Consider the following 26,608-nt stretch of genomic DNA (forward strand, 5'->3'; position numbering starts at 1 on the left):
TTTATGACAGTTTGTGTTTATATATATTTTTTGCAGCCGCTTGTTTGACGCGAGTGATTATTGCGCTTCACGGTAGGGGGCCGGAGTAAAGACGCAATTAATTTCAGACTTCAGAAAGTTTTTAAGGATGCTATTTATGTTTCTCCTCCTGTTGTCACGGTTCAAACGCATGTCAGCACTTGGACTCCGCTCTCGTTTCCTGTGCTGACGTTTACGGGAGTGTTTTCTTTTAATTACGCATCTACTATCTGAGTGTACATGTGTTTGAGTGTCTTGATGCGTTAGCATGCATTTGTAGTGGCCTAAATAACAAAGTGTGAGGCAGAAACAAGATGTCTTCCCTTGTGGAAACTGAATTGAATACACATTTGTAGTGTGCTTCAAATCTTTAAATGTTTACTTTGCTAGATCACATTGTTATTCTTAAGGTGAATAATTAATCCAGTCATTTTCAGTCATTGTCTGACCATTTGCTTCCATGTTTGGAGTGGGGGTTCTTTTGTTGATGTCAACTTGAGGGCTTCCATAGCAACTGTATATCAATATTCTTAACCACGCCCCTCTTACTGTTTATTATGAGGGAATGATGCTCAAAAGTAAGCCCATTTAAGGGTACACAATATTTTATTTCAGTTGGAACTACATCGACATACTGAAATAAAAGTCTCAGCAACTTCTGGCTCACGTGGACTTTAGGATGTATTTTGATTAATTTGACTACAAATACAAGTACTGAACAATTCATTCTTGAACTAGATTGATCTGATTGCATCTGTACACATTCACAACTCAATGATTTAAATGATTTATTCATATTGAGTCTATAGTAAGTGATTCACTGATCCAAATGATGTTCATGCTTTTACCACCAGAAGGATGGATTACTGTAATGGACTCCTCACTTGCCTTCCCAAAAAGTCAGTCAGACAGTTGCAGCTCATCCAGAACGCTGCGGCCAGCATTCTAACCAGAACCAGAAAATCCGAGCACATCACACCTGTTCTCAGGTCTTTACACTGGCTCCCTGTTACATTCAGAATAGATTTTAAAGTATTATTACATGTCTATAAATCACTAAATGGCCTAGGACCTCAATACATTACAGCTATGCTTACTGAATAGCTCACTCAGATCTTTAGGATCATATAAACTAGAAGTTCCAAGATGCTACTACGCCCCTCGCTGCTGGAATCAGCTTCCAGTAATGATCAGTTGTGCTCCAACATTATGTACATTTAAATCCAGACTGAAAACACATCTGTTTAGCTGTGCCTTTACTGAATGAGCACTAGGCTACGTCCGACAGATCGCAATATTGTCTGTCTTTCAATACAGTCTTTCTGTTCTTTTTCGTTTTTTTATAACATGTTTTTAACACATTTTAATCTGTTTTTAATCACTTTTATTCTTTGTTGTTTTCATTTTCTTATTTTCTTTTTTATTGCTGTTTATGTAAAGCACTTTGAATTACCATTGTGTATGAAATGTGCTATATAAATAAGCTTGCCTTGCCTTTTTAGCTATGGACTCCAGTCAGACTGAATCTACAGTAAAGGATTTGCTAAATCAAATGATCAGAGTCTTGAGTTGATTCATTTGAATGACTCACTGATAAAACATTCAGAATGACTGCACAGTTAACACCTCACTGATTCAAATGATCTGGTCAGAATGAATCTACAGTTAAAAACTCACTTATACAAATGATCTGGTCAGAGCGAGCCTACAGTTAACAACTCATCGATTCAAATGATTTGGTCAGAGACAGTCTTCAGTGAATGATTCACTGAATCAAATGAACTCAATAGAGTCTGCATTTAATGACTCACTGACTAAAATAATATGTTCAGAGTGAGTCTACAGTAAAGGATTTACTGAATTAAATTATTATAGTCTCAAGTTTATTACTTTGAAGGACTCACTGACTCAGTTGAACATTCAGAATGACTGTACAATTAGCGCTCCCACTGATTCAAATGATCTGGTCAGGGGGAGTCAACAGTTTTACTGACTTAATGATTCAAATTATCTGAACAGAGTGAGTTTCTTATTAACAACTCACTGATTCAAATGTTCCTGTCTGAGTGAGTCTCCGCTAAAAGAGTTTTTGATTCAAATGATCCAGTTGGAATAGGTCTAGACTATAGAGTTAAAGGCTCTATAAAGAAAGAAACCAGTCTGAGATGATTCACGCTTTATGACATGGCACGTTATACAGCTGGAAGTAGCCATCAGAAGACAATCAGTAAACTGTGGTAATAAAGAAATGGATATGGTTAGCAACAATACTCAGGTAGGCTGTGGCATTGACACAATGCTCAATTGATACTAAAGGGCCCAAAGTGTGCCAAGAAAATATCCCCCACACAATTACACCACCACCAGCCTGAACCGTTGATACAAGGAAGGATGGATCCATTCTTTCATGTTGTTGATGCCAAATTTTGACCCTACCATCCTAATGTCGCAGCAGAAATGGAGACTCATCAGACAAGGCAATGTTTTTCCAATCTTCTATTGTCCAATTTTGGTGACCCTGTGCGAATTGTAGCCTCAGTTTCTTGTTCTTAGCTGATAGGAGTGGCACTCGGTGTGGTTGGACATGTGTGTTCAGAGATGCTCTTCTGCATTCCTCGGTCGTAACGAGTGGTTATTTGAATTACTGTTGCCTTTCTATCAGTTTGAACCAGTCTGGCCATTCTCCTCTGACCTCTGGCATCAACAAGGCATTTGCACCCACAGAATATCACTGGATATTTTCTCTTTTTCAGACCATTCTCTGTAAACCCTAGAGATGGTTGTGCATGAAAATCCCAGTAGATAAGCAGTTTCTGAAATATTCAGAGCAGCCTGTCTGGCACCAACAACCATGCCACATTCAAACTCACTTAAATCACCTTTCTTCCCTATTCTTGGGCAAGAAGTTTGAACTACAGCAGATTATCTTGACCATGTCTACATGCCTACATGCATTAAGTTGTTGCCATGTGATTGGCTGATTAGAAATTTGCGTTAAAGAGCAGTTATACAGGTGTACCTAATAAAGTGGATGTTTATGTGGAGTGTATGTTTAATAATATAATAATTCATGCGTAAAAAATAATTTAATTTAAATAATAACTTGCAATTCAGTGTCTAAAAACGTTGCACATAAACATTTTCAAAAATATATATTTTAAAGTCTACTATTTCCATAATAAACTCTCTTTTTTTCCAAAGTGCACTTTTCACAAGAGCAATTTATTTTTTGTTCTAGCATAAAGTTTCAAGCAGCAGTACCACTGCCTGTGCATATTTGCTGAGAGGTTTTGAAAATAACAGGATTGCTATGGTCACTTCTCTTCTCCATATGCGTTTGTGTGAGCGAGGCCTTCCTTGGCCCTCGTCCCTGTGGCCCGGCTTTGATGAGCGCTCATGATATGAATGAATAAATGAGTAAGAGGGCTAATGAAGTTTGAGCCCCATGCTGGATGGAGGGGGATGGTGTTTAAGAGGTGGCAGGATAAAAAGGGGGCGTAATCAGGCAGACTGTGTTGTGTCAGGCAGATTGGCAGACGGCCGCTGGCGAACATGGACAGGCAGACGGATAGAGCAAGGGAGGAAAGCAGCTTGATTTTTGACGCGGATTGTGGACACGGAGAGTGACTAAAGAACATCAGCATTACACACGAACACAGGAGCCTAAGACAGGAACCCTGCCACAGGTCAATGGGTTTAATCTGCACAATCCACAAACACATGCTCCAATCCGGCCATGTGCAATATAGAATGGCCTGGATACTGGATTTCAGATTAAGAAGTGAGCGACTGCATTCAAATAACAAAAACTGACCTAGGGTCTGATTTATAAATGTGACGTATTCACAAAATGGGGGTAGTAACTTGCATACGCCATTTTCCACACAAAGGTTGGGATCTATAAAAAACTTTACAGGAGAATGTGCACAGCTGTAAGTAAATTCTAAGTAAACATATTTAATGTAATGTCATCATATGAGCCATGATCATTAATAAATAAATAAACATTTATTCTGGCATAGGTTCGCTTTTAGGAAGGTTTCAAGGCAAAGTTTTCAAAACATGAAAACATAACCCTCTATAAGGGGTGCTCAGCCCTGTTCCTGGAGATCTACTTTCCTGCATATTTCAGTTCCAACCCATATCAAACACACCTGCCTGTAATAATTAAGTGCTGTTCAGGTCCTAATTAATTGGTTCACAGTGTTGGGCAGTAGGTTTGCTACAAGTAGCGACGCTACTAGCTTAACTACATTTCTCAGTAGTGTGACGGTAGTGTCGCTACTTTATAAATCCAAAAGCTTTTCAGTAGCGAAGCAATTTTTTAGTCAAGTAGCGCAGTAGCATCTACACAAGCTACATTTACCAATCTCAGATCAATAAGTAACAGCACTAACATTCACGGAGCTGTAAGGCCGGTGTCTAGCTGATGAAGGTAAATCCAGGCTTGCCTCGGAACGGCCTACTACTCAGTAGTTACTGCATTTGAATTTAAACATACCACTCGGCCGTTAGAAAAGTACATTCTTTACAGTATGAATGGAATTCGGACGTACTAGATCCGCCATTTTGTCATGGTCACGTGACATACCTGCGTTAGTTGCGTCACTTCACTTCCATTTATGAATTCTCGCGTAGGGCATCATGGGATAGCACAGCGTGCATAGGTTGCGCACTTCAGAATCTCAACGGAAGTAGTAAGTCATCTGGGTACTTCTCGCATACTAATTTTCGAATTCTCTGAATTTGGACATACTACTCGACTCGCATACTGATTTTAGCGTAGTGTATAGTATGGAAGTATGCGGTTTCAGCCCTTTCTGGAGATCATGAATTACTTTGTAGCCTGAAGTATATATGGCTGCATTTCATCTTTAAAACAAATGCTACTGGGCGGTATGATGCCTGCTGTTCCTTTTTGCGCCAGCAGCTGACCGCTTACCTCCATATGGATGGCTCTACCAGTTAGTCCAGTGGCTCGTAGCATACGTCTACAGACTTGAGATGCAGAGAGGAGTTGACTGTGATGATGGGATTCGAGTCTGATGAAGAACAGTTCCAGAAAGCAGGTAAGACAAAAGGCAAAAAATAAACAAACAAGCAAAAAACAGGGTGAAAATGTGGTAAAACATGGTAAAAATCAGAGGGCTTTTCTTTTTTTTCCTGGATTGTTTTTTAAAACACTATTGGCTGGGTTTAGGGAAGGACGACGGTGGGTCAGTCGATCGGTCAGTTAGTCTGGTGAATTTAAGCGAGAAGAGCAGGCGCGAATGGCACTCCTGAGAGAAATTTGAGATCTTAAAAAGCATAAAAAGGGGCCTCTGCTGGATACACAAAAACAAAAACTGCAAAAAAAGTAGATCCTGGGATGTATTTGCCACTCTCCAGATATGTATATAGGGCTACGTTTTTTAGAATGAGCCTGGGTTGAAAGCTTTATAAATTAGAGCCCTGGTGTCTGCTACCGTGATGCCGTGAAGTTAAAATTGTGGTATTAGCATATTCCAAAAATGCTGGGTTGGGTCAAATATGGACAAAATTTGAGAACCTATTATGCCCCTTTTTACAAGATAAAATAAATCTCTGATGTCCCTAGAGTGTATAAATCTAATGGAGGGCGGCTGCTTCTGACTTATACTCTGCCTATGCTAATGAGGGGGAGATCGTCATTAATTGGCAGGACTTTCCCCCAACAATGACATGTACAAAGGGAGAATGTCAATCAAAGTGTTTTTTATGAAGTACAACTAGAATTAGAAAAAATAAAATTAATAAATTGTTACCATTACATGTTGGCTATATTCACTCACTGTTGCCACACAACTGTGCTTAAAACACTTATAAAATATATTTTTGCATAATAGGCCCCCTTTAACTGAAAAAAAATGTGTCCATACATGATTCATAGTTAAATGCGTTAAAACAGCATTGTGCATTTATTTTACATTTTCAAAAGAATTCTGCTCAAAGAGGCTTATAAATTATTAGTTTCACACGATTCTACTAATATATTAATTAATGTTAATGTTAAAAACTTTTTTCCTGCTTCATAGTTTTGTTGAAATTATGATACATGTCAATTTCAGGATAAAGACAGAGGGCAAAAAAACTACAGATTATTAAGATAAGAAATAAGATAATAGTTATTATAATTAACAGTTATTATAAGTGTAGTAATATTCCACATTTTTACAGTTTTGGATGTATTTTTAATAAACAAAAAACACACCTTGGAGAGCAGAATAGATTTCTTTTACAAACATTTCAAAATCTTGTTAATCCCAAACTTTCGTATGTCTGGGAATATGCAAAATAAGCAAGTAACCACGTCTTCTGAGATTTTCATATAAGTAGTTGGCTCCTTCCACTCACGATTCATGGATGATGGAATAACATGCACGCGCTTGTGAATAGATAGCATTTTTTTCACCACTAGGGGGCGCGTGACCCTCTCCACACTCTCGAGAACGCGCACAGTGGACAAAAGCGTGCAGCAGCCGCGCACTCACGCCTACACGCGCCTATACGTGCAGACTCTCCTCATGCAAATTCAGCAGCATACACTGGAAAAACCATCTCATGCCCAATGAATTGGACACTGGGTAAAAACTTAGTTCTCATGGAAAACAATGATTGTTAATAAAGGTAATCATTTTTAGACCGAACAATTAGGACTATAAAATAAAATAAATCATTAAAAGAAAAATGTACAAACAACAAAATATATATTTTACATGTTAAATTTTGTTTTAATTTGTATTTTTATGATGTACTCGAATATTAATAGAAGTTGTATCAAAAATGTAAATAATGTAAAACTTGATTATATATAAAGTTATAAATAATGAGGACAATAATAGTGTAATACCAAAATGTGATAACATTTACATTGTATATAATGTATTTAAATATATTTAATTACATTTATTATATAATTTACATGCAAACTTTTAAAGTAATGATCACAAAAGTCGATTAAAACATTGAATATAATTCAAATGGCCATTCACAGTTTAATTTATATAATACAGATTTATATAATACAGATTTTAAACAATAAAATGATTAATCTAATAATATAATGGATTATTTAATTATTTAACATAATGAAAAAGTCTAAAATAGAAAAAATCATTTATTATGTTCATAATTTAACAATGAAAAAGTATCTAAGAGTCTAAAATAGTGATATATTTACACAGACACAGCATCTGTATAGAAATAAAATTGAAACGTAATGTTCGGATCATTTATTACGTTAACTGTTATTATTTTATTGTACTTTTGCTCTTTAAGCCTTGTAAAAAATATGATTTTGCTTTCATTTATTGATTATGGAGTTACAGTTAGGAAACTGAATTAATATTACCATCATTATAATAATAAGGTGGGAAATTTGTCCTCTGTATACACTACATAATTGACCTGGAGGTTTCATGACTGCTATGAGTTCTGCAGGAGCTGTCCAGGGTTTGATGGTGAATGCGAGCGTTTATGTTGCCTCATTTCCTGTATTTGATTCTCAGTCGAGAGAGAGAGAGAGAGAGAGAGAGAGAGAGAGAGAGAGAGAGAGAGAGAGAGAGAGAGAGAGAGAGAGAGAGAGAGAGAGAGAGAGAGAGAGAGAGACGCACACACAGAGGGGGAGGTTGGTTCCTGATACCGAGACACGGAAAAGCAGGGGAGGGAGAATTAGAGAAAAAGACGAGCGTGGAGAGAGGGAGACAGCGAGCAGGGGAATTACACTGACCGACACATACACACACGCGTCTCCCAGCTGACTGCTGACATTGTTGACGTGCTCACTCTTCCAAAGCTGTCACGAGCGAACATTGGAGCTCCGAAGCATCGACATCGCGCTCCCCCAGAACTCATGGGTTAACAGGTAAGCCTCTCTCACCTTTAGACATACACACAAACACGCACTCTCTCTAACAGCACTTCCTCCCGTTTGACCACTTCGCTTCTACGCTCATACTTGTCTTGTGTGGATTTGGTGTGGCGGAGACATGTCATGAGCACAGGTATCCAGGTAAGTTCGAGCCTTGAGTATGCGGTGCGTTTGTTTTATTTACACGTGCGTGACAGCAACCTGTTTGACGTCTCCAGGTGAGAACATGCTCGTGACAGATGATGCACGCGCCGACAACAGCTGTCAGATGTGCAGTCATTCATTCAGGATCAGGATAGACTTTTATTGCACTGATGGATACTTTTTCTGTTTTTGTCTTGTCAAGCTTTTTTATTGTCATCAACGCTCTGCTTAAACACTGGGTCAATATTAAGAACTTAATTCTGTTTATGTGACAACATTTGAGTTTTAAAATAATGTGTTTTGTGGTGGTATTAAAACCAAAAGCCCAGCTTTGGCAAGTAAGGGGCTTAACCCCACTCTCTCCTCCCCTCATTTAACCTCCAAAAGGGGAATTTCTCCAGCTGGAAATTTCTGCTGCGTCAACACCCTAAACCTACTAGCAGAAAAGGGAAGGGGATTTTTTTGGACTCACTTTTCTATTATTTTATTTCCTGCATAATTAAGCCCACGGGCTTGGTGCTTAATACTTCCCTCAACTTGAGGAGAGCGGAGTGTATTCGCGTCTGCTGTGCGGGAAGCGTTTGGTGACACTAGCGCTTCTCTCCGGGTTATTGTCTCCTTTTTCCCCCGTCTGCCCCCTTAAAGCTGGTCAGTTCCGTCTTCCTCCATTTTCTCCTCGCTGACGGGTTGGTTTTAAGGGGAGCGACCCCACTTGTTTGACTCGAACATCAGCGGTTTTAAAGAATACACGCCAACAATGAATTCGAACGCGCGTTCTAGAAATGATACATTTGAATCGAACGTTACGCGCAACAATATATCATTCGGCGCGCGTGTAAAAAGAATCTACCACTCTGTATTGATTCTTATGACGCTCGTTCGCGCCGTGTTGGCTCTTGTTTGCTACAGGTGCACCCGATTCTGATTGGCTAGATTTTTATAACTGTACAGGCGAAATGTTACATTAAGATGTTACCCATCAACGCATTCACGAGCGAAATAACTTGGATAACTGTAAGCGTCTCGCTTTTAAAAGTTACACTCGTGTATGTATGCCACTGTGACTGTCTGCAGTGCAAAAAATGAGTCAGTTGAGCAGAAGAACTGGTTATGTAAGGAACTGTCCTCATGCCCATCGACACAGAATGAAGCCAATAGAAATATGACTTTACTTTTATAGGTCTTCACCTACTCTCTGATACTCATGACCTCTGTGTGGATTTAATAATGAGTTAATTATCTTGATAGTGACATAATTTATCATTTATTGATGTGGAGATCTTGATGTATCTTGATGTCTGTGGTGTGTGTGCGTGTGTGTGTGTGCGTGTGTGTGTGACCGCACTGGCAGGTGTCTGTTGTTACCTATCTCTTTCTTCTAGAAAATAGTCATTTTAAGGTAGCCTAGAATCATTTAATGACACTATATGCTGGACCAAACCAGAGGAAGAGATCCTTATACAGTTTATTTATTTTCAAACTGTTGCATGAAAATCTGTCTTTTCTTTGCTATAAAGTGTGATACCCCATAGAAACGTAATAACTTTTGTTCTTGTGGATAAATGCTCAGTAATTGGCTTGGCTGGTGTAACAAGTGGTGCACAACTAATAAAAATGCCTTAAAAATATACATTAGATAAAAGTGTTCGATACGTACAAACACACTGTAGTTTTGTGTTTTTTTAGCTAGGGCTTTCATTGTAGAGGACTGGTATTGCGTGTCAGGGTTGTGTCCAGGTGTTTCTGTTTAATGGAGAATCTATGTGTGTGTGTTTGTGTAAAACTGGGAGAACATTTTAGGCAGGAGGGGAGCTTTGGTCCACTATGCATATTGACTTCCTCGCAGGTGTGGTTGTATTGTGTCAACAGAAAGCAGGGAGGGGAACTGGTTCCTACCGCGTGGGGTAAAGGGAAGAGAGGGGCTGAAATAAGAGTAAAGAGCACCATTGTGTTCTAGGAAACGCTTTAATGAAATCGAAATATCACACCTGTCCACGTCCAGCACTTGATAAGCAAGTTAAACTAATGATAGCTTGCTGTTGATTACCACAGAGAATAATTCAACATGTAGTCTCATCAGAAAAAAAACATGCATGTATTCAATTAAAACTCATTTATAAATAATTCACAACAGTATGCTTTTGAAATGATCAATTATGGTTGTGAAACTTCAACAAATTTGAGTTCTTTTGAGCTTAAATTGAGATTTATCGGATCTGATTATTAGTCAATTATTACTGTATGTATTTTTTTACGTGCTTCTTTGAACATTACTGCCTAATGGAGTCTTTTATTGTTTTATCAAGCCTTCAGATGTTTACATTACAGCTTTTATATGTACTGTATGGTCTTACTGTAGAACAACAGTGAATGTTCAGTGTAGCTTATCTAGTCCTTGAGACATAAGTCATGATAAAAGACCTCAAAAGAATTGTAGAAACAAGCTAAAATGGTTTGATTCAGCGAATGCACTTTATCTCACGGTTGCTCGTTTGCTTTTGTTAACAATATTGGTTTTGTTAAGAGTAAGGTTTGGTGTAGGTGGTAGATGTTTTTTTCTTTTTTCTTTTTAGTGCCACTCACACGACCAACGTAACAAAACGTAGCGAGATTAAACATTCGTTTTTTTGAAGGCATTTAATTTTGAAAGGGTTGCAAAACACTGTGTAATATTTAGCAGAAATATCACCACAGGCACATTTTCCCAATGAGCATAGGCTGGACTAATTATGACGTAAAAGCCAACAAAACAACAAACGAATGCCCCGTAGATTTCCACTGTAAGTGTGTTCTGTCAACAGTTTCTGGTTAACTCTAAAAACTGAAGTTGACATTTTCTTCGGAAACGTCAATTTAAAGAAACACTCCATTTTAAAAAGTACCATTGGTGCAACAGGCACAATGACATGGCATAGTGCCTGAAAATATTCCTCAGTTAGGTAACTAGGGAACAGAGCTGCATAATTTAAATGCGCCTGCTGAAACTATGATACAGCAGTTAAGTTCCTTTAATATTACGTCAGAATGAGAAGGTGCGTCCCAAATCGCATACTTAGGCACTATTCTACACCATTTTGTAGTATAAATAGTATAAGTAGTGTGTTCACACTGAAAACTATATACCCGGATGATGCACTTACTCAATCGATAAAATGAAGTGTGGAATGATGGACACTTCACGCACTCAACACTCGCAGCATTGCTCACGTAGCGGAAGGGGCGGAGCTTTTAGACATTGATGTTGGATTAGTTTATTTATTTTGGATTGTGAAAGCAAAATTCTCCTATGAGAGCGATTATAGCACCTCCCGATGGAGAATGCGGTTATACTCATGGCAGGTATTATTTGGTAGTTTGTTAATTTATTCCGCTAATTTGGCAACCGTCAAACATCATCAGGGAAGCGGTTAAGTGTGTAAGTGCATAAGTACATAGTGCAAAAGTTTCAAGTGTGCCATTTGGGACGCAGCTATTGTATATTTCCTGACCATATTGACCTTGGAAATAGCAACTTTTTATTTTTCAGTCGGTCTTAGTACACAATTTAACTACAGAAGAGTCAAGCTTTAAACAGAAAAAAATATTAAAACTCTTTATTTTTTGCTTTTTCTTTATGCTCTTTTTTTTAGTTGCTAATGGTCTAATCTGATTCAATGATCTGTGCAAAGCTAAGCTAAAAGTGCTCCTATCATATTCAGAGATTGGCTGAATGGATTGAAAAAAATGGAAAAACTTAACTGTTTAAGATGTAAAATAAGCCAAAAAAGAGAAGTGTAAAAGGGATATTTCACCAAAAAAATGGTTTACTTAGTCAAAGATGAGAGGCTACCACTTTCCAACATTTTCTAAAATTTATTTTTTAGTGTTCAACAGGAGAATGAAACTGAATGGAGCAATTCGATTCTGTGCAAATGATGAAAGCATTCTCCTGTTTTAATTTTTGTGTACACTGTCTCTTTAATGCACCTGCATCAAGGTTGCATTCATTTAGTTCAATTCAGGAAGCTTGTATGAGGAAATCACCCATCCTGGGGTTTGTTTTAATAGTTTGTACTGCTATGGTGTTTGACCTAGGAAATAACTTTTTATTTTTCAGTCGGTTATAGTACACTGTTTAACTAGAGAGGAGTCGAGCTTTAAATAGAAAAAATGTAACTCTTTTTTTTTGAGTGAGATGCTAATGGTCTAATCCGATTCAATGATCTATGCTAAGCTAAGCTAAAAGAGCTCTCGCCAGACTCAGAGATTGGCTGAATGGATTCAAAAAATAAAAAAACTTAACTGTTCAAGTTTTAAAATAAGCCTATTTCCCAAAAAGAGAAGTGTTACTCTGCGTACTCTTCCCTGCAGGCACAGGACGTCAACATGATGTCATATTGAACTTGTACCCCAACACACACAACGTCATGAGGACTTTGGATTTTGTTTGGAAATGAAAATGTGGTTGACGTCAATGTCCAACGCCCAACCTATAATCAACCAAATATCAACGTCTTATCATGTTACATCTTGACATTGTGTGGACGTTACCACTATGACATCTATCAGACGTTGGATTTTGGTCACTTTCCAACACAACCTATAATCAACCAAATATCAATGTCATTTGACATCATTATTGGACATCAAAATAACGTTGTCCTTAAATGCTGGCTAAACATTGAATAACGTATGATGCTGTGTGCCTGCTGGGTTCGTTTAAAGGGATAGTTCACAAAAAAAATGAAAGTTTACACACATTCTTTCACAAAAGATTATTTTCATTGGTTTACATAGTAGAGTAAAAATACTACGGAAGTCGAATTCTACCACTTTCTAACATTGTCCAAAATTATTTTTATTGTTCAACAGGCGAATGAAACTCAATGGAGCAATTAGATTCTGTGCAAATGATGAGAGAATTTTATTTTTTGTGTACGCTGTCTCTTTAATGCACCTGCATCAAGGTTGCGTTCATTTGTTTCAATTCAGGATGCTTGTATGAGGAAATCCCCCATCCTGGAGTTTGTTTTAATAGTTTGTACTGCTATGATGTTTGAGCATACATGTTTAACGTGTGTGTTAAATGTGTGAGTGTATCTTGAGGGAGGTTCAGGCAGTTAGTCGAACACTAAAGTGCAGTGTGGTGTTTATTCAGGGTGGTTGTGGTGCGGTTGTTAATCTGAACATTTGCACAGAAAGACAAGATATGGGGGAGGAGGTGGCGGATGGAGCACAGGGATAGAGAAAAAGATAAAGAGGGGGTAGTTCATGTGTGTGTGTGTGTTTGCATGGGTGCTGATGTGTGGGGGGGTGGGGGTATGGGGGTGCAAACTGACACGACACACGGCTAAGTGTGTGTGTGTGTGTGGGTGGAGTGTGTGGAAGATGGCTGCTCTCCCCGGGCTGTGGGCTGTGTTGTGTGGGTAACAGGTTAGAAAGCATGAACCTGCTATAGCACTGGGGACCTGCTTCTCCTCCTCACTTTAAGACCACACAAAGCCCAATATTATATTCATCAGCTTAGAAACACACTCATGAATACAGCACATTGAACATCTGTACAGCCTGTGCCTCGTGTTCTGCCTTTCTTTTGGATTCACATCAATATTTAAAGTACAGCACAAACATGACTGTTTAACACAATTGTTTTGTTTATTTTTTTTAAAGACACCAGATGCGTAATCAATAGAGACAACTCATTTCATTTACATCTGTAAGGAATTTTATAACTGACAAAGTTAAACGCAGCAGAAGATAAGCCTTTTGTCATGTACTTGAGGTTCAGATCAGAAGCTAAAATTCCATACTTAGCCACTGTAGTTCACTGCAAAAAATCTACACAATCAATTTGTCTTGGGGCAACATGAAGGAATTAAATTAACTTATTAGTTTTTATTTATATCAATTCATTTGTCACTCCAAAACACTCAATAACTGTAGTTTTTAAAGAAGTAGTTTGAATAAGCAGCAATTTCTAAAATTTTGATTCAATAAAATCTGCTGAATCAACAGGTAGTGCTCAACAAAACAAGGTGCTTGTTACACCTAGTATGTAGGTTTCCCTGCTGTAAAAAAATAGCATATGCTGGTTATGTTTTGAAACAGGACTCCATTGTGGATGTGACATTTGTAGTAAAAACTACATTGAAAAATATTAATTCACTTAGAATGTATTTGATAATATATTGAAACATCTGTTAACATTTTACATAAAAACTAAACGCATAGATATGGGATCAGAACATGATCGTAAACATGTTTATTATTTTAATCACTGCAAAATATATAAATAAATAAAAAAAAATAAATCATTTACTTGCTTTGAGTTTCTTGTTTCTAGTCCAAATATTTAAAAAGTCTTAAATTAAGAAGAATTTTCTAAACACATAGAAAATAATCTCTTGTTTTCAGAAGTAATGTGTCAAAATATTTTTTTACAAGAAAAAAAAAGAGTTTTTTCTTTAAAACAAGCTAAATAATCTGTCAATGGGGTATTGAATTAAGTTGAATTTAATTTATTTGACAGATTTAAACACTGTAAAACCCAAAAAGTGAAGGCAACTCAAACTGTTTGAGGAAACCGATTGCAACAATTGCAATTTTAAGTTCAAAAACTAATCCTAATGAGTACTGTGAACTTAATCCATTTGAGTAAACGAAGCAATTTGTGCACAGTAAAACCCGATAAATGAAGGTTCAAACCAATTAAGTACTGTAAAGCCCAATAAGTTAAGGCAACTCAAACTGTTTGAGGAAAACGACAAACCATTTGAGTTGAAAAACTAATCTATATGAGTACATTTAAGTTGAAGTAATGAGATATTTATTTACTCATTACCTTCAACACTGAGTTCAAAACTCTTCAAATGAGTAGAATTAACTTTCAGTAAATTTTGAGTTAACTATACTCATTTCATTTGATAAAGTTGACTGTTGGCTTTTACAGTGAACAAACTGTACAAAATACATGTATCTCATACATTTTGAAATAAACCGTCACTGATAAAAACACAATAAAGCCCTTGGCTTGTTTCCATTGTTGTCCTCATTGTTAAAAACAAAGTATGGCTGCAAAGCACAGTTTATTTATAAAACAAACAGTACCTTTAAAACAGAAAAACAAAAAATATCACAATACATACTATAAACTAAAAAAAACATCATCATCCACCATGCAAACTAATTATCAACATCAAACAACCATCTTTTAATCACCTTTTTGAACCTCAAGTCTTTTATTTTTCTTGATCGGTTTGGGTAATTTGTTCCACATGATTGCACTGGTGTATAAAAACATATTTTTCCCCTACTAAACTTCTAAACTTAAATAAACACATATTAAAATCCCAACCGCTAGTACGATATGAATGCTCTTGTCTCACTATTTGAAAATAGTTCACCAATTAGCTAGATACGTGGTTCACATTATTAAACATTTTACGTATCAATTAAAAAAATTTTTAATTTAAATTTTAAACCAATAAAAAAAAAACATTTTTATTTGCGGTTAACATGCCTTATAAGCAAAATAATCTTGTTTTTGCTTTAAAATTACATTGGCAGATTATTGAGCTTGTTTTAAGAAAACAAAACACTTAATTTTGATGCTCTATTTCTGAAAAGAAGACGATATTTTTTGCTTGTCTAGAAAATGCTTCTTGATTAAAGATTAAGATATTTAGACAAGAAACAAGACAAAAACTTCAAGTAAAAAAGGCAATTTTAGCACAGATTTATGTAAATTGTATTCAAGTATGTGATTCAACATACTGTAATAAGTCTCAGCAAGTTTAAATCAGTATACACTCTCAGAAATAAAGGTACGCGAGCTGTCACGGGGGTGGTACCTTTTCAAAAGGTACACATTTGTACCTAAAGGGTCCATATTGGTACCTCAAAAGTATATATTAGTACCAATAAAGTTTAGGAGGAATACTTCTGTACTTTTTAGGTACTAGTATGCACATTTGAGGTATTAATATGGGCCTTTTAGGTACAAATTTGCACCTTTTGAAATGGTACCACCCCAGTGACGTACCTTTATTTCTGAGAGTGTATGATGAAACATATGAATAATATTTTGGTGTTCTTGTTACTGTGTATTTGTACATTTAAATGCAGAGTCATATGAATTAGTACTGTAGGGCTAGAAATGCAGTTTCCAACTAATTATGCATATTGTTTCACTAAAAGTACATGTAAGGCTGACAAAACTGCTCCTACTACAGTCAGATTAGGCAATTTTGATTACTTCTTGTCATATTATACACTCTCAGAAAAAAAAAGGCACTGGAGCTGTCACTGGGGCAGTACCTTTTCAAAAGTTACATATTTCTACCTGAAGGGTCCATAATGGTATCTCAAAGGCACTTTTTAGGTACATGTGGGCACTAATATGCATTTTTGAGGTACCACTGTGGACTCTTTGGGTACAAATATGTATCTTTTGAAAAGGTACTGCCCCAGTGACAGCTCCTGTACCTTTATTTCTGAGAGTGTAGGGCAAGAAATCTGTCAGAGTGCACGTTGTCTAGTAAAAGCAGTATGTTTTGTACTAAAAATTCCAGCTTGCAGCACCAGTATCACAAATGATTGATAGCATGATTGAAGAGTCTCTGTGCTCCGGTTAGTCAAAGTCACATATGACCAGTAGTATACCATACTACGAAAACTTACTTTTATTAGTCAGAATGTTGTGATGCTTCCCAGGCATGGCTTTGTTTGAAACTACAGGAGATAAAATGATCGATTCTTACCCCCGATGCCTATTGTCATTTACAAATCAGAGCAATAAACTGTCAAAAGGAATGTGTGGAAATTGTGCTCCAACTGCTTGTGTTGTCTGAACCCCAGTGTAGCCCAGTGTTTGTACTTCAAAATTTAAAGGAACAGTTTACCCAAAAATAAAATTCTGTCATCATTTACTCGCTCACTTGTTCTAAACCTGTTTGAGCTTCTTTCTTCTGTTGAACAAAAAAGACCTTGTGATGAATGTTGAAAACCAGTAGCCACTGACTTACATTAAATATATTTTATCTACAATGGAAGTCAATGGCTACCAGTTTTCAACATTCTTCATAATATCTTCTTTTGTGCTCAACAGAAAAAAGAAACACTTAAGGGTGAATAAATGGAGAGTAATTTTTCCTTTTAAATGTCACTCACTGTTTCTTTCAAAAATCTTAGTGACATGTTTTAACAATTTATTCATTCATTCATTTTCTTTTCGCCTTAGTCCCTTTATTAATCAGGGGTCGCCACAGTGAAATGAACCACCAACTTTTCCAGCTTATGTTTTATGCAGCGGATGCCCTTCCAGCTGCAACCCATCTCTGGGAAATTAACAATTTAATCACCACATTTACTCTTCACCTATTGAATTTAGATTAATATGATACATGCGCGCACACACACACACACACACACACACACACACACATATATATATATATATATATATATATATATATATATATATATATATATATATATATATATATATATATATATATATATATATATATATTGTTTGACAAGTTAGATACAGATTTTTACTAAATATTTAGTAAAAAAAAGGTTCCACCTGTGAGATGGTGATAGCTAAGGTATTAATTGTTGTTGACTAGTCAATTGTTGTTGACGTACATCCATAATAATCAAACCAAGAAACTAGTAAGCTCTTTTGTGTGTGAGTGGAGATGCATACAGGTGCGCTTCTCTCCCTGGAGCTGTTTGGGGGTCTGTGTGTATGTGTGTGTGTGTGTGTTTGTGTGTGTGTGTGTTTGTGTGTGTGTGTGTGTGTGTACGAAGTGACAGCTGTGCTCATCAGCCACTTAGATGTGTTCATCCCCCCAGATTAGGTGCTCGGTGTGTGGGTTAAACCGGAGCCGACCTCCCTGGAACCGCCCCACAAAGACCTGTGTCCTCAGGTGCCTTGTGAATATTTCAGTGGGGGCTCTCAGGCTGTGTGGAAAGCCCTGGGGGAGGAACCGAACGAAGGAGAAAAAAAGCCCCTGGAAATGAGATAGCATACCCTGGGCAAGCGCTTAGCACTGGGCTTTGCAGTCCCTGGCTGAAAAAGAGGATGTGGTCATGAGGTTTTCACTTCTGTTTTTTCCTCTTCTTTTTCTCCTTGTCCACCTTACACAGTGTTCGACAATATCTTCGGTAATTCCCTCTCTATTTCTCTCTCGGGCTCTGGGTGAAATTTGATTTGTTGCTTTTAAATCTTGGTATATTCCAGTTCAGGTTTGAAAAGTAAACGCTCGAGCAAACACATACACACTCACACAAACTCGTTTACAACATCCCCCGCCCCTGTCGCGCTCGGTCATTTCTGGCTTACTTTCTGACCACACGTGGTCTTAAATACAGGATGTTTACACATGGGGAGGTATGCTAACCCTCACCAGTTAAAACCATACTTGTCTTCATCCTCTTCAGCCCCTTTAACATGATGATTAGGGGTTTAGAGTAAGTAGACGTTATCTAATGTACATCCCTGGTGAGCTTCAAATGTGAGCGTTAAGTGTTAAAAGTTTCAGTGTTGTAAATATGAAATCTATTAACCTGTATTAGTGACAATAGACTAATTTTTCCTAGCTGAAGTGCTACATTTTTACTTTTTCCAGACTTATTTTAAACGTCTAATCAAACTGAGAATAACATGTTGTTTTTATTAACCAAAAACTGGCCTATTGACCTACTAAAGTAATCCAGAAAGTACCCCAAATATCAAAAAATGCCACTTACCAGTGCTAGTCTCCGCTTCGGACGTCATGATAAGCATTGCCCACAGACCTGGGGTTAAACATTTGATGCATTTGGCATACTTTTCTGGAAACACTTCGTCCTCTGATTGGTTTAAATATACAGGATTTCTGAGAGATGAATGTGAGGTAATCTTAACTAGTCCGCCTGAAAACACTGAATAAAAACACTGTGATGTTTATATTACATCGATGAAAGTTCTACTTGATAGACAAATTTTAAAATCAAGATCTTAAACCCTTGCAAGACTTGCATCATAATGATTTTAAAAGACATCCAAGAGTTTTTGAAGAGGCAGTTAAATGGAATCTAAAAAAAGACTAGTAAGCTGACTGGATATAGGCCGTTTGTCATCATTTTTAATTTTCCATAAAGATTTAATTTTGATAATAACATTACCTGTGTATAGGGATGTAACGATTATAGATTTTGGTTATACGATTTTAGTCTGATGAATAATCACGGTTTCACAGTTATCACGATTATTATGCATTCATTAATTTCAAAACACCACTAGTATAGAAACTCAAGTGATTTATTGCTGCTCAGTAGAAAATTAAGACAGCACATAGTAATATTAAAAACAAACAATAGTCCAGGAAGCAGGAAAAGTGTTTTTTGCAGTGTTAAGAGTGGCAAGAATTCTCAAAACAGAAAATGGTGCAATATGTATTCATAGCCAAAAGAATGATGTATGCTTTCACAGTTATTTTGCTCTTATTCCCAGCAGGCACACAACATTATAAGACGTTAATATTAGGTTAGATTTAGGTCATAATGTCAGTTGACCAAAATTCAATGTCTGATCAATGTCTAAGAACAACGTAATTTTGATGCCCAATAACGATGTCAAATTACATTGATATTTGGTTGATTGTAGGTTGTGTTGGAAAGTGCTCAAAATCCAACGTCTGATAGATGTCATATTGGTAACGTCCACACAACGTCAAGGTGTAACATGAGTAGATGTTGACATTTGGTTGATTTTAGGTTGATTTTAGGTTTGAAGTTGGACATTGATGTCGGCCTGATGTTAGATTCTGATTTTAATTTCCAAACGAAATCCAAGGTCCCAATGACGTTAAGGTAAATTGGGGTACAACGTCAATATGCTGTCTTGTTGACATCCTGTGCCTGCAGGGTTGTTGTAAAACACTGTTGGAGAAATGTAAAAACTTAACACAAGACAGGTTATTTTTTTAATGGATGTCAAGGCTTGCTTCATGTCACTGTATAAACAGTTTTTCTGGAAATTAGCCCTTATATTGATCTATTTTAAACATTTACACTGTTTTATCAGAGAAATTTCAGTCAGTTTTGCAACAGAATTGAACATATGCTATATCTCATTCAATTCTGTGGTCTTTACAAACAGTGACTGACACTGTGAAGCTGTGAATGGAAATGTCAATGGACGTCAAGGCTGTTATGAAAGGCACATGCGACCCAAGTCAGAGTTTTCTGCAATGGTAGATCTGTGGACTCTTGCACCACTAGTCTAATAAGCATAAAGAAACATTGTAAATCCCACAGTTCACCCAGTTAACCTTGAAAAAATATAATATTTAGTTGCGCGAGTAAGCAACTACAAATTTACCAGCCGTCTAGCAACACCCTGGCAACTTCATTTTTACACTGTTAAAAAAAAGCTTATTGAAACTGTCCTGAGAATATTATGAGGAGACATATGTGAGATTACTGGGGTCTTTTCTCTAGAGAAAAGCCTGAGGAGCAGGAGAATTAAAGCTGAAGTGTATGATTTCTGTGCCAGCAGCACCACCAGAATAACTTAAAAAACTATTGCCATACTCCCAGTGCTCCATTGTTTGGACAAACAGATAGTCCAGCCTCAAACTAACCCTAACATTTGGTTTATTTAATACTGTTGGGTCGATTTAGTCGGTTTTGCTCGAACAAACAGAGCAGTGTTTTCAAAGAACCACAGAGTGGAAATCAAGCTAAAAAAGATTTGTCCCTGCATATTATTTAATAACCAATTTTGAAAGAATGACACACTTCTGCGTTAAGCAGTCTCCAAGTGTTCTTCAATGAAAACCATCCCTGTCTTGTAGCAATTGTGATAATAAAAGCAATAAAGTGCCCAAAATATTATGTTAGCATTCAGTTTTTGGACGGTAAGGCCATTACCATTTCAAACGCTCTCAGGTGAATGAGTGGACAGTCGGGTGTCCACTTTCCACAGCACTCTTGTCTGTCTCTTAAAAGCTCTGTTTATTTTTCAGAAGACGGTTTAGTCTGTCTCTATACTTTTCATCCCATCTTGTCTGCCAAGAGCTAACCATTAAGGGAGGGTGGAGACACTCCCAGCGCTAACACATTTACCCCACAATACCACAGAACACTTTTCCGACTCGCTGTGAATTTTAGAAAGCCATCGCAGTCATTGTTAGATTGTGAAGGTTCACTTTTTTTCAAGATTTAGATATGTGTCTGAAATTTCTAACCAACTGAATTTCTGAACTTTTAAACCAACTTTGATTTAAGTTGGTCCTTAGCCAACTAGTAACCAACTTAAGTAACTAGTACCATTAAAAATGTAGTGCAAGTAGAGTAAAAGTATCTGTTGTAAATATTACTCAAAGTATGAGTAAAAGTAGTACCTTTCAAAATTACTCAAGAGTAGTGAGTATTACACTGGAAAAAGCTGAGGTATTTACATATAATTTGTGGATGTGTGTAAACGTAACTTTCTGTAGTCGATTTAGTTATTGCAAACCAGCCACACACCGTCATAAGACAGTTAGATTTAGGTCATGATGTCAGGTGACCAAAATTCAATGTCTAACCAGCGTCTAAGGACAATCTTATTTTGATGTCCAATAACGACATCAAATGACGTTGATATTTGGTTGATTTTAGATTGTGTTGGAAAGTGACCAAAAACATTGAGCCAACATCTTAAACAAACATCATATTGACGTCAAATACTGACATTTATTTGTCCGGTATGGCAACCGAAATCCAACATCTGATAGATGACATATTGGTAACATCCACAGTCAAGCTGTAACATCATTAGATGTTGATATTTGGGTGATTTTTAGGTTGGACGTTGGACATTGATGTCGGCCTGATGTTGAGTTCAACCTGATTTTCATGTTCAAACAAAATGCAATGTCCCCATGAAGTTGGGGTACAACGTCAATTTAACATCATGTTGACGTCTTGTGCCTGCTGTCATCATACAGTAAACATCCGTCATCTTCTCATCAGTGACATGCATTTAAAGTCTCTGAGTCATTGCGTGTGACGATTTTGGATATCTTCTTGGACACATTAAATGCTTCCAAACAGTGTCCTCAGGTTGTTTCGTATGATGTTATTTACCTTCTATGTGTGATTTGATTGGACAGGAATCACATGACTGATTTTTTTAATCCCCATATGCAAGAAAAAATAAAGTTGTTGACTGTAGGTTGAAGGAAAGTAATGGAGTAAAAGTACTGCACTAAAAATGTACTCAAGGGAAAGTAAAAGTCACATTTTTATAATTACTTGGTAAATTACAATTCATGAGAAACAAATACTCAATTACAGTAGTTTGAGTATTTGTAATTTGTTACTTTACACCACTGAATTCCAATAGGCTCATTTTTTACAAGTTACCTAGAGTTAAACAGTTAAGTTTCACCATTTTTTAGTCTATTCAGCAGATCTGGCAGAAGCACTTTTAGCTTAGCTTAGCTTAGCATAAATCATTGAATCAGATTAGACCATTAGCATATCACTCAAAAAAATCCTATTTATTTATTTATTATTTTCTAGTTTGAAATAGCTTTACTCTTATTTTGGTGTAATAATTAAGGATATAAGTAATAACTTTTCATTTTCTATTTGTCTTAGTACATGATAGTTATTCTTACTACAGAAAAGCTTTAAATAGGAAAATTATCAAACTCTTTGTCCATTTTTGAGCAAGATGCTAATGGTGACTCAATAATCTATGCTAAGCTAAGCTAATATGTGCTCCCGCCAGAACTGGATATCACCAGCTGAATGGATTCAAAAATGCTAAAATTCGAGTGCTACTTTAAGCATACCTCAAGTTCTCAAATCCCACAACTGAATGTATTTCACTATCCATCAGGTCTGTGTCATTGCTTAGGAGGCACTCGATATGTCCTGGACACAGAAAGGCCTGTGTTTTTTAACCAAATGCATTGTATGATGTGCCGATCTGCATTAGTCCATTATCAAGGGTCGGTGTAATCCTGAGAGGAGTTCATCGGCAAGTGCTAAAGTGCTGTTAACAGGGCCTGTTTAACATTCAGCACTTCCCCCTCAACATACAATTATTCGGCAGCTCCTGCTATTAGCATGTAGCGCTCGCCGGGCGCACTTTTAATTGAACCGATTTAACGTATGCCAGATCAACTAGTTTTCGTTAATTAGTCCTGTCTTAAAAGTGCCATCAGTACATGAAATATTCATCACAGTGTAGAGGTGCATTTCTGTCAGACGGATAAGTGTCTCGTATGGGAAACTCTCGAATGTGATGGAAGCGGCTGCGCGGGTAGGAGCCAGGCTTCATACTGTGGCGTGTCGCGGGACTGATGCTTTCGTTGTAATTTTTTTTCTCCGTCTCGTCACTTGTCAGAGTGCTTCAATAACAACTTGGGTTTGCACATTGTGACAATACTCAAAAATTGCAGTTGCTGGGATGTCTGAATAATGTACGTGTTGTCATTTTGATGGATGATGTCAGTCAGTTACGGACGGTGTCCTTCATGCTCTTCAGCCCAGTGTGTATGCTTGATTGTTAGTCCTGTAAAAGGGGTGTTAAAAGTGCTGCAGGTGTGCCCTCCGTGGCATCATTTCTCTTTTCTGCCTAGATTAAATAAGAGGTCTGGTCCCGCTCTGGTTCCAGCTCTCAGAGACTGAACAGGTGAACGCACAGCACTGCCAAGATGCATGAGAACATTTGTGCAGCAATTATTTCTGGGTTTTAGGGACGAATGAATTTGGTGTTTGTTTTTAAATACTTTTCATACCTTTTATTTTTTTCATAAATTTTTCTTTGGTGTATTCCCTTATTTATCAGGGGTCACCACAGCGGAATAACCCGCCATCTGTTCCAGCATATGTTTTACGCAGTGAATGCCCTTCTTGCCGCAACCCAGTATTGGGAAACACCCATACACTCTCTCATTCATACATTACGGCCAATTTAATTTATTTAATTCACCTATAGCGCATGTCTTTGGACTGTGGGGGAAACCAGAGCGTTCGGAGGAAACCCACGCAAACACGAGAAGAACTTGCAAAATCCACACAGAAATTCCAACTAACCTTTTTGCTGTTAGGCGACAGTGCTAACCACTGAACCATTGTGCTGCCATTTATTTTATTTTATTTTATTTTATTTTATTTTATTTTATTTTATTTTATTTTATTTTATTTTATTTTATTTTTTAATTTTTATTATTATTATTATTTTTGTTCAAACCTCTTACCATCCACTGACTGCAGTTATTGTATCTGACTTTCATTGAGCAATAAATTAGGTGTGAACATTGTGGCACACTAGATGTTTTTTCTCTCTCTGAACTTTTTAGAATTTCTAGCAGCATCTGGCAGTCCCCACACCTTTCGAGATTTACTTTATTGAAATTAATTTTTAACAAATTTTATTTGTTCATTTAATTACATTTTTCTCTGAGCTTTTCGGACCAAATGTCTACCAACTTTGCAGTAACTGTATTTTAAAGAGTAATGAGTGGGTTAAGCTTGAACAATGTGACGAAAAGCTTATTGGTTTGTATTTATTTTGTTTTGTTTCAATTATTGGTAAGGAATAGATTGGCTATTTTGAAGTATCGAGATGTTCCCAAAGTTCTTCTGGATTTATTTTGTCTCAGTTTTCTCTGGTTTTTCATGTCATTCCAGACAGACGATGATCACATAGAATCTCTGTGTGGTGCACTGGTTGTTGTTAGACTCCTTAATCAGAAAATAATCTCACTGTATAATTACAATTAATGACAAAAAATAATGTTGGGAAATGTAAATTGCAATTTCAACCTGACATGTTACAAAAAAGCATTGTTTTGGTGAAAATACTATGTACAGTTGAAGTCAAAATTATTATCCCCCCTTTGAATTTTTTTTCTTTTTCTTTTTTATATTTCCCGAATGATGTTTAACAGAGCAAGGAAATTTTCACAGTATGTCTGATAATATTTTTTCTTCTGGAAAAAATCTTGTTTTATTTGTTTTATTTCGTTCTTTAGTTCTTGTTTTATTTTGGTTAAAAAAAAGCAGTTTTTAATTTTTTAAAAACCATTTTAAGGTCAAAATTATTAGCCCCTTCAAGCTATAATTTTTTCGATAGTCTACAGAACAAACCATCATTATACAATAACTTGCCTAATTAACCTAATTTACATAGATTAATAAATAAATGACAATAAAATAAATCCCAAAAGATTTATATATACACACACACATATATATATATATATATATATATATATATATATATATATATATATATATATATATATATATATATATATATATATATATATATATATATATGTATATGTATGTATATATAAATCTTTTGGGATTTATTTTATTGTCATTTATTTATTAATTTTGTGTAACAGAGAAATGGATTAAGTTCGTACAGCTTGACACATTTCAGGCTTTTGTTTGGTTTTATTTTGTTTCAACATTCAAATAATAATTTATAGTATTTAATCATGTTCTTGTTAATCTCTGAGCTCCCTCTGCCAGCCTCCACTGGCTTTGCAATAATTGTGTCTAAGTTCAAATGAATAAGGATTGATCATTGTGATTCAATTTAGGCTTTAGTAAAAATAAATGTTATCTTATTAAGAGCTTTTGGTACTCTCACCACCCTCTGACTACCCCCACTGACTTTATAATTTTTTTTTTTAATTATATATGCTACTGCATTATTCGTGGTTAAAAAAACAGATGGCAACCCAGTGTTTTATGGATCATTTCACTTTTAAAAAACCAAATGCGAGAAAGGGAGAAAAAAACTGAAGGTCCTCTCCCCCCTTCCAGCCCACCCAATGGCTTGATCAGAGAAAGTGTTGGTTGGACACTCGATGCCGCCACCTCACAACGTGGGCATGTGTGACTTTCTTTAAAATTAGGTTTGTGAGGTGGGCGGTGTCGCAGATTCATCGTGATCACCAGAGCAACACTCTTATTCCTACATGCAGCATACTCAATCTTACAGTATATATCGTTCAGATATTTAGCTGTTGTCAGTTGTGCACCACTTGCTTGCGCAGTTCTGAGGCTTTCGGTCAAGGCGTTGTGTTGCGAAATGTAAAAAAGAAGGAAATGCAGACAGTTTGGGACAGGAGCGGAGCGTCTGGTGACAGGGTTGACTCTTGGCCACACTCTCGGTTACCAGGCAACACAAGCCTGGCTAAAAAACATTGGCCATTGTTAAGCTATACTTGATTATCAACTATGAAACAAAAGAAGCTCTTAGAGATCATGAATTATTTAGCAGGGTCATCTCAGCCTTGAGGAAGTTGATACATAATGTTTTATGGGTTAATATAGAATGCATTAAAATCTGTTGGAAGACTATGAAGTCCCACACGATTATAATATCCTATACTTATATTCTGTTTTTGTTTTCTTTCTGAGTCTCTTTTTTGTTTCTTCTAATGTCCCAATGACAAATTGTCAAACTGACCAAGTATAGTTGTAATTCTTTTCATCTTTCGCTCCTTTTTCTTAGCAAACAGAAGAAAATGGTGTGAAAACGCCCTGTGTTCCAGAAACAGTGATCACAAG

At 36.6% G+C, this 26,608-nt stretch overlaps 1 protein-coding gene across 2 annotated transcripts in view; it reads left to right on the forward strand.

Annotated features, from left to right (window-relative positions):
• Positions 1 to 7,683: 7,683 nt before the first annotated feature.
• The window catches only part of zbtb46 (zinc finger and BTB domain containing 46), a 137,986-nt gene continuing 119,061 nt past the window's right edge, over positions 7,684 to 26,608 (forward strand). For both annotated transcript variants that reach the window (XM_056449141.1, XM_056449139.1), the window contains exon 1: positions 7,684 to 7,900. The gene's annotated coding sequence lies outside the window, so the exon portion shown is untranslated. The remainder of the gene's footprint in view (positions 7,901 to 26,608) is intronic.

Source organism: Danio aesculapii, chromosome 23 (genome assembly GCF_903798145.1).
Source record: "Danio aesculapii chromosome 23, fDanAes4.1, whole genome shotgun sequence".
Taxonomy (NCBI): domain Eukaryota; kingdom Metazoa; phylum Chordata; class Actinopteri; order Cypriniformes; family Danionidae; genus Danio; species Danio aesculapii.